The 12333-nt window shown below is 36.1% G+C and overlaps 1 protein-coding gene across 2 annotated transcripts in view; it reads right to left on the bottom strand.

The window, feature by feature from the left end:
- The window catches only part of LOC137251048 (L-asparaginase), a 194145-nt gene that overhangs the window by 180994 nt on the left and 818 nt on the right, over window positions 1–12333 (bottom strand). The gene's annotated exons all lie outside the window — the stretch shown is intronic.

The following is a 12333-nucleotide window of genomic DNA, read 5'->3' as shown; positions in this document are numbered from 1 at the left end:
GAATCACTAACCTGATACTAATATCACTAAGCTGATACTGAGCAGCCACTCGTATGTACGTAAACAAATCAATCATCATTTACACACATATGTACATACAAGGCAACGAATAGATACTCACAAACCCATGTAATCATCAGCCGAACTAGTACTCATGCATACACCCGCCTATGGCTATAAGAGACACATAAACTACAAATAGGTATATACATATGTATGTATGTAGCTAATAACCAAACAAGGGATACAATTGTTCTGGAATACAGTTTCGCAAAATTACTAGACCTTAGAAGAAATAGATGAACGAGAAAACTGAGAGTATAAAAGCAGCGCAAACTGAGGAATCAGTAATCACTTTTGATTTAAGCACGCTATTGGTTGTGAAGTATAAGTGTTATTGTGCAGTACTTTCAAAGTAGTCTAATAAAGACCATTTTGCATTATTGAATATTGGAGTTATTTATTTAACAGTTTAGCGATTCGAACGTTAGCAGAAGGTTTGGAATAAGTGGAATTCCAAAATTCGCTACAATATATTTTATTTAATTTCGTGAAAATACTGTTGCATTGTAATCTTACACTTGAGTCCAGTCAAAGAACCACAAGTTCGTAACGATCATTTTTTCTTAAGTAATAGCATTTTTCGGTTTATAAAAAATTCCCAATTTTGCTGAGTACACAATGATTCTCAAGTTTAGCCACTGTTTCGTAACAACTCTTGACATTTTAGAGGTATGCTAGTTATCAGCATGAGCTCTAATGGTACTCAAGCCCTAATGCTTGTTGGGTATATTCGACGCCATTTCGCACGAATGCAAATCGCCGATAGGTTAACTATAGTTTAACCCTGCCAGATCGGCCGCTTAACTCAGCTTAAACTTCAGTTAAAGTAGACTGGAAATCTGCCGAATAAGTTTAAGCGTAGTTTAACTGACAAACTGATTTGAACTTGTACGGAAAAACCGGGCCTAAGCCATGTCCATCCGCCCGTCTGTTAACACGGTGTCTAGAGCAAATGTTGAAATATCTAAACCAAATTCGGTATACGGGCTTATCTGAACCCAAAATGGGTTGGTATTGACGATATCGAAAATATAGAAAAATGGAAACATTTAGAAATATGGGCGTGGCACCACCCATATTTAGAAAAAGAAAGTTTGGAACTTTAACATGCCTTACTGTCGGTGAAGACATTACATTGAAATTTGGCGGAGACATTATCCTTGCCAAATTATACAGACTGAGTGAAGATAATCAAAATCAATGCTATAAGTGGAACAAAAATCTCCCAATCCGAACGAAGTTTGGCATAAAAATTTGTTTCATGGCTACAACTTTTAAACTGCATTTTTACCCGCTCAAGTTCATAAGTGGTAGCCTCTGTATACTTTTTACTTCTTTTGAACGAAAATGAGTTCAGAATAGAACCATATACAATGTAGGGTGGGTCAATTGGTATGGACGAAACTTAACCCATATCGCGCGATCGATTTTTCAGTTACAGTTTTTGAAAAAACTTCTTCTATCTCTGCCCGTACTTGCAGGAGCTATTATAGTATTCTCATTACATAATGACTGAAACCATGTTAAAAATACTTCCGAGATATAACCGATCTCTTTTCTCGTCGGCCATGATTTACTTTTTGAAGTTTTTCCGCAATTTATTTATTAAAAATCAATATCCAAACCAAGGCGGATCCATACCAGGTGGTGGCAAAGCGAATTCAACCAATTCGCCATGCAGAAGAATGTCAAGTCAAAGGAACATTTTATTTGATTTCGATTAACTCACATATTAAAGTACATACAAGGCGCTGTGTGGACAATAATCAAGAAAAGGCAATTATCTGTTGGAATAACAACACCTGGTACTGAATTCGCCTTGGTCCAATCAAAGGAAAACAAAGAAATACACAAAATAAAATATTCAAATTTGTTTGTACCTTGTACATGTCTTTATCGTGATGCAAACCAAATTTAAAAACCGTTTTCGGAAAAATTCGAAAATTCGTGAAAATTTACTCAACTTTCGAACTTTATATTTGGAGTTCCCTGAAAGTTACGTAGAACAATACATTTTAGTGTATCAAAGTAAGCGTTGTAGGTAGGTCTCTTAAAATTTGCATTGATTTTTTGAAATTTTTTTTTTTCAAAAGATGTTTCAGATTTTCGTCCATATAAAAAAATATTTCACACTTTGTATGGTGGAGAATCTAAAACATCATCCGGAAAAGAATTGTCAAAAATCATTACAAGTTTTTAGAGACATATAAGATATTGCGGCCGTCGTGTTGTGGTGGTAGCGTGCACCGCCTACGGTTGCAGTTCGGTGTCGGCATAAAACATGTACATAGGTCCCGCCCCGCCAGCAAATTTGTAGAGAATATTAAAAAAGGAGCACGACGAAAATTAGAAGAGAAGCTCGGCCTGAACATCTTCGGGGATAAATCACGCCAAGTATTTATTTAAATTTTCATTCATAAGATATATGTATTTTGTTAGATTAAAATTGTTTGCTATACAAAGCTAAATGCGCACCCAAAACAATTCAGAGTGATCTAAATAAAAGTTTGAAATTTTCGTAAAATTTTCTAGAATTTTTCGCAAACATTTTTAAGACTGGTAATAAAACTCATAAAATTGTTTCCTTCAAATATCGAAAATAAAAAAGGTGTTTAATTGAAGAAATTTGATAACAATTACAACTGCTATTTTTTGTTAGAAAAGTGAAAAAGGTTTTTGTTCAAAAAAAAAAAAAAAAAAATAAAAAAAGAAACGATTCACACACGCAAGTATTTCTAGGATTTAACCCTTACGGGTACACATTTGTCTAGCCAGACCCCTTTAACAAAATTTTTTTTACAGAAATTATATAGCTACAATTCTGAGATCTTACGATATCTTCAAGCTTCAAATGAGCTGTAGCTTCGAAGCAAAAACTTAAAACATAATAATAAATATAAATTTTATTACTTAATTTATAACTTAACTGTACAAGAGAGGTCCAACCATATCTATGAAGTTATGAGTGCAACAATAACTAAATGACGTAGTTTTTTATGTGCCTTTACTTTGAAACAAAAAAAGTTTTTATACATAACAAGAGAAATGAAAATTGTTACAGTTTCAAAAAAACAATCTGGCAGCCTCTTTCAAAGTGTGCCTTAATATGGTCGCAAATCCCCTCTTTTTTGTTTGAAGGTATTTTTGGTTCGGTTGAACTGGGATCGGCCAGTTCAGGACCTCACATACACTGAATGAGTCCAAAGTGTGTGAAAAGTTACAACGCATAGCTTTGAATGCTGCTCAACACCATTAGCACATAAAATGAATAAACAAAATCTCTATACTTATGTGTCATTGAAAAAACATTTATGAACTAAGTCAAGTAAAAAAAAATATTATATTATTTATTTTAGTTTCTTTTATTTTACTCACAAACTGTCTACCCAGACCTATGGTGTCCGATATAAGGTACATGAAACTAATACAATCTTTAAAACTTTGTTATAATAGCGCTGACTACAATTAAGACGGCGACTACAAACCACAACGACAATAAAGCAAAGCTGGGCAATAAGCGTAAATAAGAATTGGTTACATGAATAGAAGGATTTGGCCAGTTATGGAACATTGAATACGGTCGAACTTTTTTTTTATAAAATGACTGGAATAGGAAGTATTTCCTATGCAGGCCTCATGTTCGTGCCTTTTTACAAGGAATTCGGGCGGTAATCCCTTGTAACCACGTAAATGTCATAATCTTTGATAGTAAAACTTGAAACAACTTGGCATTAGGCTCGAAAATTCGTTGGCCTCTTTCAATTCTTGGTCATCAAAAGTATTCATTTGCTCCCTTTAATTCAATATTCAACCAATATCGAATGGAGTTATTAGCAAACTACTTTTTATTAGTGTTTACGGGAAAATATAGTCAAGTAGTACCGAGGAGACTTCGTACCAGGGAGTCACGCTCTAGTATTAGCCTTTCATACAGCGGAAGTTTTCCAAGACAATGCTACTGCTGCTAATGAAGGAGTTTTCAATTACTACAATTTAGGCTTAGATTTAGTAGACAATTGATTTCCTTTAGCATTTCCAAATGGCAACATGGAGAAGCGGCGGCATTGTTGAATGGCGAGGAGATTTGAATAAAAAAAAGTAGGACGGAAAGCTTAAATTTGGAAAACGTTTATTCAATAACTCCAGCTATCCTGTGATACTTCAGGATAGGTTAGATTAGGCTGAAGTGGCTGCCTCCGCTGTGTCCCGTTGTGCTACCACGCGGGGGGCCCCTATTTCCCTACTTCTGAATAATGTTTAGAACCTAGTGAGGCTAAACCAGCGCGTTTGCCTGATGAAACGCAAGATGTCGTTTGTGTGTGCAGATTCAAGCTCCGCAAGACCCTCAAAGGAGTGTCTGTGGAAACATCGGTACCTGGTTTCTGACAGTGCGGGACAGTGGCGCAGATAGTGCTCTACGCTTTCTATTTCCTCCTCGTCCCTACAGCTGCGGCAGAAGTCATTTGTTTGTAGGCCCATACAGGCACCATGAGTGCACATGAGACAGTGAAATGTGAGAAGGCCCACTAGTGGGCTTATAGATATACGGCTTAATAGTATCACCGATTGCGATCTCTTTTCATCCAGCTTAGGCCAGATTTGCTTGGGTATTCTACATGTAGATTCCATGGCCCATCTGGCGTTTGCGTTATGCGTGAAAAGAGACCGCAAGCAGTGCTTGCAGGTGTTTAGAGGAGGGCTGCCCCAACCAGCGGAGGTTATTGTTTGCAGCTTGGTTCCTTCCCTAGCTAGCTCGTCCGCAGCGCAGTTTCCTGAAATGTCACAGTGTCCAGGAACCCATGTAATGCTCAGGTTGCATTTTTCAGCTAGCTTTTTGAGGGTTTCTCTGCACTTCAACGCCACTAGTGACGAGGTGTTGCTGCATTGCAGGGATTTTATGGCAGCCTGACTGTATGGGAAAATTGAAATACTTCAGGATAGGCTGGACAAATTAAAAAACAGAAATACACAAGTAGGAAGAGAGAGCTGGACTAATATCACTGTAAAAGCAAAATAAAGATTATTGAAAACCTATTTTTTACAGCTTTTCAGAACTTAGCAATATTATATCAGGGCATTATCTCAAAAAACGTTATCGATATAGTCGGACTTGGGTCTTTCTTCCACAATTTTTATTGGTTTATTCGTAGGCTAAAGATCCAAAAAATCTCAAAAGGTATAATTGTTTTTTGAATGCTTAAGCTCTCTCCGTAGTCACTCACACCTTTTTCGATTTGAGTTAGCTTTTTTCAATAAAACAAGTGCCAGGTATGCACCTTTATAGGTACCCGGTGTTGATTTCAAAAACGAAAACAGAAAAGAAAAAAGACATCAGTTGTTTGCCTCAACTTTCGAAGATGAAAATGAAGAATTTTTTAAAGAAAGTGGGACTATAGGACAGTAACCTGTTAAACCGGACTCAGCCTTTCCATCCTGGCAACTTTTTTAAAATTGTTTAAGGAGATATATGGACTGCGGACACATGACACTTCACATTGCGATCAGTTGTAATAATTTTTCGAACATCACACCGGCAAACTACTTCCAGAGTTTTTATAAAAAAATATTTCTATTCTTAAACCTTTGAAGCTTTTTACAAAAAGCACGAAAGAAAAAAATTGTAAAAAGTGGTACGGATAAAAAGTCATAGCCAATTTGAGCCGAACGGGGAGCCAAAGTGGAAAAAGAACTTATAAATTGAGAACAAAATGTGTGCGGACAACAACGATGAATCGGACTTTAGTCACCGAAATATATATTAAATTGGCATATATGAAAATCTTTTGTTCTATTTTTGACGAATTCGGCTTTAGGGAATAAACTAAGGAGCGGCGCGGCATGCAGCGTCAGCAGTGCTCCACTTTTTTTGCCTATTTGATCAACATTGCCACTAATAGCCGCGCCGTGTAGTGCTGCTACCGCTAAGTGTGAATTGCTCAATAAGAATATATGCAAAGAATATTTTGCGGCGTAGTGCAGTGCAGCTCAGTTGTGGTCTTAGCTTTAGTCGAACATATTTTGCATTTCAACTAAAATTGAGGCAGATTATATGCAGTGAAAAGTGTTTTGCTATTAAATTTATATTTATGTAGTCTACTTTTAGGCAGCTTGTAAAATCAGCGAGACTAGTACAGTTAGAGAAAACACGTATGTAATGAAGCAACTAAAAATAGAAAACACTCAATTTCCATATCCATTTTATAAATAATTTTTTACTTTATTATTTTAATTTGCTCAGCTGGTTAACACTTAAAGATAAAAGTCTACACACAACAACAATTATAATTCGTTTACTTTAAAACACTCACACAAATGTAAATATATAATGCTTTTCAAACGCTATCACGACGAAAGAGATCTAATAGTAATATTGTTTTTATTCAAGTCTAAAAATTTTTTAATTGAAATTTTTACAGTTTTTTTTATGCTATTCACACAATTAAAAATTGTTTTCTTTCATTTTCCAATTTTTTTATAATTTTTGATTTTGTTAACTAAAACCTTTGTTTTAGCTAAGTAAGCGCGATAGCTTTTGTCTTTTCGTTTTGTTGAATTTTGGTGGTTTTTGCCAAAACTTGTAAATTTTTTTAAAATAAATTTCAAGCATTTTCTTAATGCAATTTTTGAACATTAATTTCTTTTCCGAATAGAAGCGTGTATTTTTCTTTTTTTTGTATTTTTTTCTACAATTGTTTAGATTTTTTTCTGTTTGGAATTTATTTTTAAAAGTTGTCTCAAATTTTTGCGTCACTTTATTCACAGCTGTTTCATACTAAATACTCAAGTTTTTATTTTATTTTCTTTAATCAAATTTGCAATTTGAGTAACTTTGTTAATTTGCTAATAAATACAATTTGAACTTTGTTCCTTGTCATAGGTTTTTTGTTTTTTATGTTTACATGTATGCATGTGTGTGCATACATACATATGTATGTCATGTATATATATGTATGTATGTATATCATGAAAATTTGTATGTTTTTAATTTTACAACTACAATATCAAGACAACAATGTTGAAATATTTTTTTGTATTCTGAAAAAATCATTTTTGAAATTGCATTTAGAAATTAGGTTGATTGAAAAACCATCATACAACAGGATGAAACAGTCTTTCTTGCCAGGTACCTATAAGATGCAAATACAAAGTAGTATTTCAATGTATTTTCTGAAATAAAATAGTTTAGTTTGTTTACTTATTATTGAAAATATATAAAAATATGATCAAATAATTATAGATTTTTATTGTATATATGTACCTATATAACTATACAATATGTTTACTAGGGCGAGTCGATTTAGGGGGAGGGGGGGTCAAAGTGGGATTTTTCAAAATTTGCCCCTACCTGGGGGGGACATCAGAATTCGTTTTAGAGGTATCGTTCCTTCGGCAAATTTTCTTATTTTGATCCCTAGAATATGATTTTCACAGAGTAATGGGCGATTTTTTTGCTTCCCCACAAATCGACCCGCCCTAATGTTTACATATACCTGCGCGCATTATTGGTCCTATTGGCAAGTTCGCTGTCTGAGGACTATCTATGTATCTATTACAGGAGTTTCCAATTGATGATATATATCGCACACCTAGATGAAAACAGCTACCAACTCAAAAAATCGCGATGTTCACAAAACGCGAAAAACTGTCTACCTCTCCCATATTAGAGATATACGCCGCCGCCGCCGCCGAATGACAAAAATATCGGCACGGCGGCGGCGGCGTTCGGCCCGTTACTATATTTTCTACTCTTTTAAGACTGTCTAGTAGACTGGGTCGATTTATTAACCGATATCGCGCTATCGATTTTTCGATAAGATTTGGGCTCAGGAAAAAAAGTTCCACTACGCATACCCAAAAAAAAAAAAAATTTCCAGCCTGCGAAATTTCATCAATTTTTTCGATATTTTATGCTTTTTTTCATTTTAAAGGCTTCAAATCATTTTTTTGTATTTTTTTTTCGTGTCAATTGGCAATGCAAAATTGGTAAATGCAATTTTTTGAAAAAAAAAAATTCTTTTATGGAGATTTAGAAGAAATCTACTTTTTTTCGCAGGCTCGAAAATTATTTTGTTGGCTATGCGTAGTAGAGCTATTTTTCCTGAGCCCAAATCCTATCGAAAAATCGCTGGCGCGATATCGGTTAACTTTCGTCCATACAAATCGACCCAACCCACTGTCTAGGCCATTTATTGTTCATTTCGAAAATTGGTACGATATGTTCGAAAGGGGTATCAAGGGATGTGCATCACTGTCTGTTATACAAATCCAATTGCGAAATTTAACACTTTCTAACCGTTCGAAAGATTGTTGAGAAAACAGACGCTTTCAATGCCAGCTTAACACGGATTTCAAATCACCGAATTCACCAAGTTATTAAAACAAAACACTTAAAGAAAAGTTATATAATAAATTTAAATGCTCACTTCGCATAATTTGTTCAAAAAATTAATAAAGAACAATGAATTTAAATACAATGCCCCAAGTCGAACATGCTTCCAAATTGTTCTCAAGTTGTTAAAAAAGCAAGTTTCGGGTAAACGGTGCCGATTTTTTCAAAAATTGTATATCCTGAAAGAATAAGCGAATATCTGGAAATATAAAGCGAAATCAGTGATGCAAAATCCTTTAGTAGGCTCCAGTGGTTTAAATTCTTCTTTGAAATGATTCTCACCTCATACTTAAGTTGCATATTACATATATTCAACACGTATGAGAAGGGTTTGAAAAATCACTTTATTTTCTTCACTATAAAATAGCGTCTGAAATCTTAATTTTGCTTTTCACACTTCATTATTCAACACCCAAGTCTCCCGGTTTGACATTTCGTAAAGTTGGCGGCCCTACCCTCAACTAGTCCCATGGAGTGAATCACATTAGATATATCCTATCAACCATGTTTAAATATGACCTACACGTTACGGCTCCTGTCACAAATGTGAATACGTAGGCACATATTTTAACCAGGTGAGGCTGTGTCCTTCGCAAGAACACTCAAAGTGGTGAAGCAAAAGCTTTCTAAAGACAGTCGAACAAATGACCGGGTATTTTACTACCTTCAAGTAGGGTATAGTCGAACTAGTCTGTAAACTGAGCTAATGAACTCTTATATCATATGGACCGAAACGAAGATTATTGAAGTCAATGTCTCGAACACAAACGTCTCCAAATTTTAAAATTTTAATCCACGGTCCTTGTAAAGTTTAAACTATGTAGATGCGCCAATGATTATACAATTTTCACCCATGAGTTACGCAATGATACCCATTTAGACTGCTTATGATTTCGGGGGCGGCATCCTTGGCCGAATAGTTACTCCCTAACGTTTCAAGGTGATTTTTTGGTGTAGGTCTGAATAATAGCGCGACAAAAACATCCGTCAGAAAGCCTTCGGAACTACACCTAGAGCTTGTAGGAAAGTGACGTCGACGAAGTATGAGTATGCGGTATGCAGAAACTGACTGCTTGTTTTGTTTGTATGGCTAGTCTTCGCTGACTCCAATCATAACGAATAGGCACCTTTGATACCACATCCCATGAATTAACCAATGAAAATTATAGTAGGAAGGTATTTGTCCGGTTATATCGTTATCGCTTAGTTTAAATATTTCGTAAAATCCCTTTCTTATATCATTCTTGAGCTCTGAAAGGTTTTCGGTAAGGGGGTTTGACACAAACTTTATTTTACTTCTCTAGTGCCAATAGTCCAATGCTGCCAGCATGTTTTTTTATATTTAGCGAAATAGTATGTGCCATCCTATCTGAATAGCTTTAGACCTACCAAGAGTCCTATAATTTCACTGTAGCTCAAATCTCTGTAGAAGACACAGGAAAAATTACCGACATGTAACATACGTATGTATGTTTATTTCAATAAATGCTGGGTGGCATGAAGTTGGGCAACTCCACCAGATCCGTCAGTATTTATTGATCAGAAACCAAGTAAAGTATTACACCAGGTGACTCGCTCTCTATTTTTTTTAGCTTGATCTTGTACGCGGGATATAAAAATTTTGGGTATGGGAAAACGTAACGTCATCCCTGAATGAAGGGGCAAATCGGGTGTTTGGCAGTTTGAGAGCTGCAAATTTGAAATTTGTGGAACTATTTTGTCCACTTGAAATTTTGTATTAACCTAAACAAGACTAAGCAGCCATTCTTTACATTCTTTACCTCAGCAACCACTCCGTGCTCACAGTGTCCGCTTAAATAGTAACCGGAACTAAATTGACAACTCACAGAGCGATTTCGTTTAAGTTATTCGGGTATTCACGTTGGGCGAACATGACACAATATTTTCTTAATGTATTAATAATTGCAATTAAGTAAATAATTAACACGTTTTATATACTTCCCTTAGGTTAACTAATCTACATACTATTTTCTAATTATTGTATTATTATATGACTGTTCTAAAACAATGTACTTACTGATATTTATAATATATCAGAGTTTATAGAAAATTAAAAAATAAATGGCGTATTCTTATTGGCCTGGCTATCAGGTCATCATCTAATGTGTTCAAATTGTTTATTTATTAAAAAAAAACAAAAAACAAGCTATGTATGGGAAAAAATGTTCACCCTGTTAACTTGATAACCAGACCCACTTAAATACCCGTAATACCAATAAGGGAAGCCGGTGAAAGAGCAAAACGAACAACAGAAATTAGTCAATTTGATACGTTATTTGCCGACTGCGTTAATAGGGGTGTTCCATATGGCAGCGTATCCGGCTCATAATCTTCAACGTGTTTAGAAAGAGAAAAAGGATGGGACATAAATAGTAACCTTAAAAAGGAAGGGGTGAGTCATGTCGACTGGCAATCAACCAAGGAAAAACGGACCTTGTTCTTTTTACGCGAAAATACAAGGTCCCTTTTCACAACGCCCTCTTTTGGGAGAATACCGATGGCACTTTTTGCTAGGGTTAAGAATATGGACATCATATTGGACAGACGGCCGTCGCAGTGTGGTGGTAGCGTGTTATGCCTAGCACACCACGGATGCTGGGTTCGACTCCTTGGCAAAGTAACATCAAAAGTGTGGAAAAAGTTTTTCAATTAGAAAAAAGTTTTTCTAATCGGGGTCGCCCCCGAAAACACTCCGAGTATATTTATGTCATGAAGAGCTTTTCAGTAAAAGCTCATCTGCCTTGCAGATGTCGTTCGGAGTCGGCATAAAACATGTAGATACCGTCCCGCCACTTTGTAAGGAACATTAAAACGACGCAATTTGGAAGAGAAGCTCCGCCTTAATCTCCTGGGAGGTAAGTCGCACAAAGAATTTTTTATTTTTATTTGTATATTTTTTTGGACGGGAAACTATCCTGGAGAGAAAATATGGCTGATAGGGTTAGCAAGGCTTCGGTTGTCTTGGACCAACGGTAAGAGCTGAGGACTCTCATTGATGGTAGCTAAGCCAATTTTTCTCTATGGGGTAGTGGTATGCGGGGACGCACTTAGCACAGCGAAGTTGGTCGGGAAGGTTGGTGCAGGAGTTTTCTGTCAGAGTCCCGACGTAGGCCGCTAGTTTAAGTTGTCTTAACAGTGCAAGGTCGTCAAAGTGCTACTACAGTTACAGAATTCAACATCTACTCAGATAGCCATACAGCTATTAAAGTCCTTAGCTCAACTGTGGTGCGACCGAGGGTTTTGTGGAATGCCTGACCTCGCTTGCGATTGCGTAGAACTATTTTAACTATTAATATCATCTAGTTCCCGGGACATAGCAATATACATGGCACCTGCGCCGCGGAACTCCTATGTCTGTACGGAACACGGTGTATCCCTATCTGTGATGTGCTCTTCTTTAGATGGGTTCGAGTCAGTTAAACAAAAACTGGAAGTGTATAGCAAGCGGCTCGCTGAAATTATTGATTTCACCAAGACTTTATCTTTTAATGGTGATTGGGGTCTTGACGGCTCATTTTCAAGTGGAATTCCATGCGGTACGTCTCAATATATGAAAAACGAGACGATTTGAAATCATCGAAACACTTCATGCTCGGCAGTCCAGCTTTTTCCAGAGTTATGCCAAAGTATTTCGGTCTCGGCTTACTAGGGTCTCTGAAGGACTTATCCAGTGTCGAGATCGGTCTTATTCGAAACTCCATCATCGCCAAGCAACGGTTTTTTAAATAGCTACACCTGGGGTGGCTACCTTTCAGTTGGCAATTTTTATCAAAAAACGTAAGGATAAAACCAATCTTAAAATCCATGTTTGGGCTTTGAAATAAAAAATTGGCGTATCAAATTTTTTATTAAAATTTCTT

This window comes from Eurosta solidaginis, chromosome 4 (assembly GCF_040869045.1).
Source record: "Eurosta solidaginis isolate ZX-2024a chromosome 4, ASM4086904v1, whole genome shotgun sequence".
NCBI classification, from domain to species: domain Eukaryota; kingdom Metazoa; phylum Arthropoda; class Insecta; order Diptera; family Tephritidae; genus Eurosta; species Eurosta solidaginis.
Note: the sequence above shows the minus strand (reverse complement) of the source record. Positions and strands in the feature narration are given on the sequence as shown.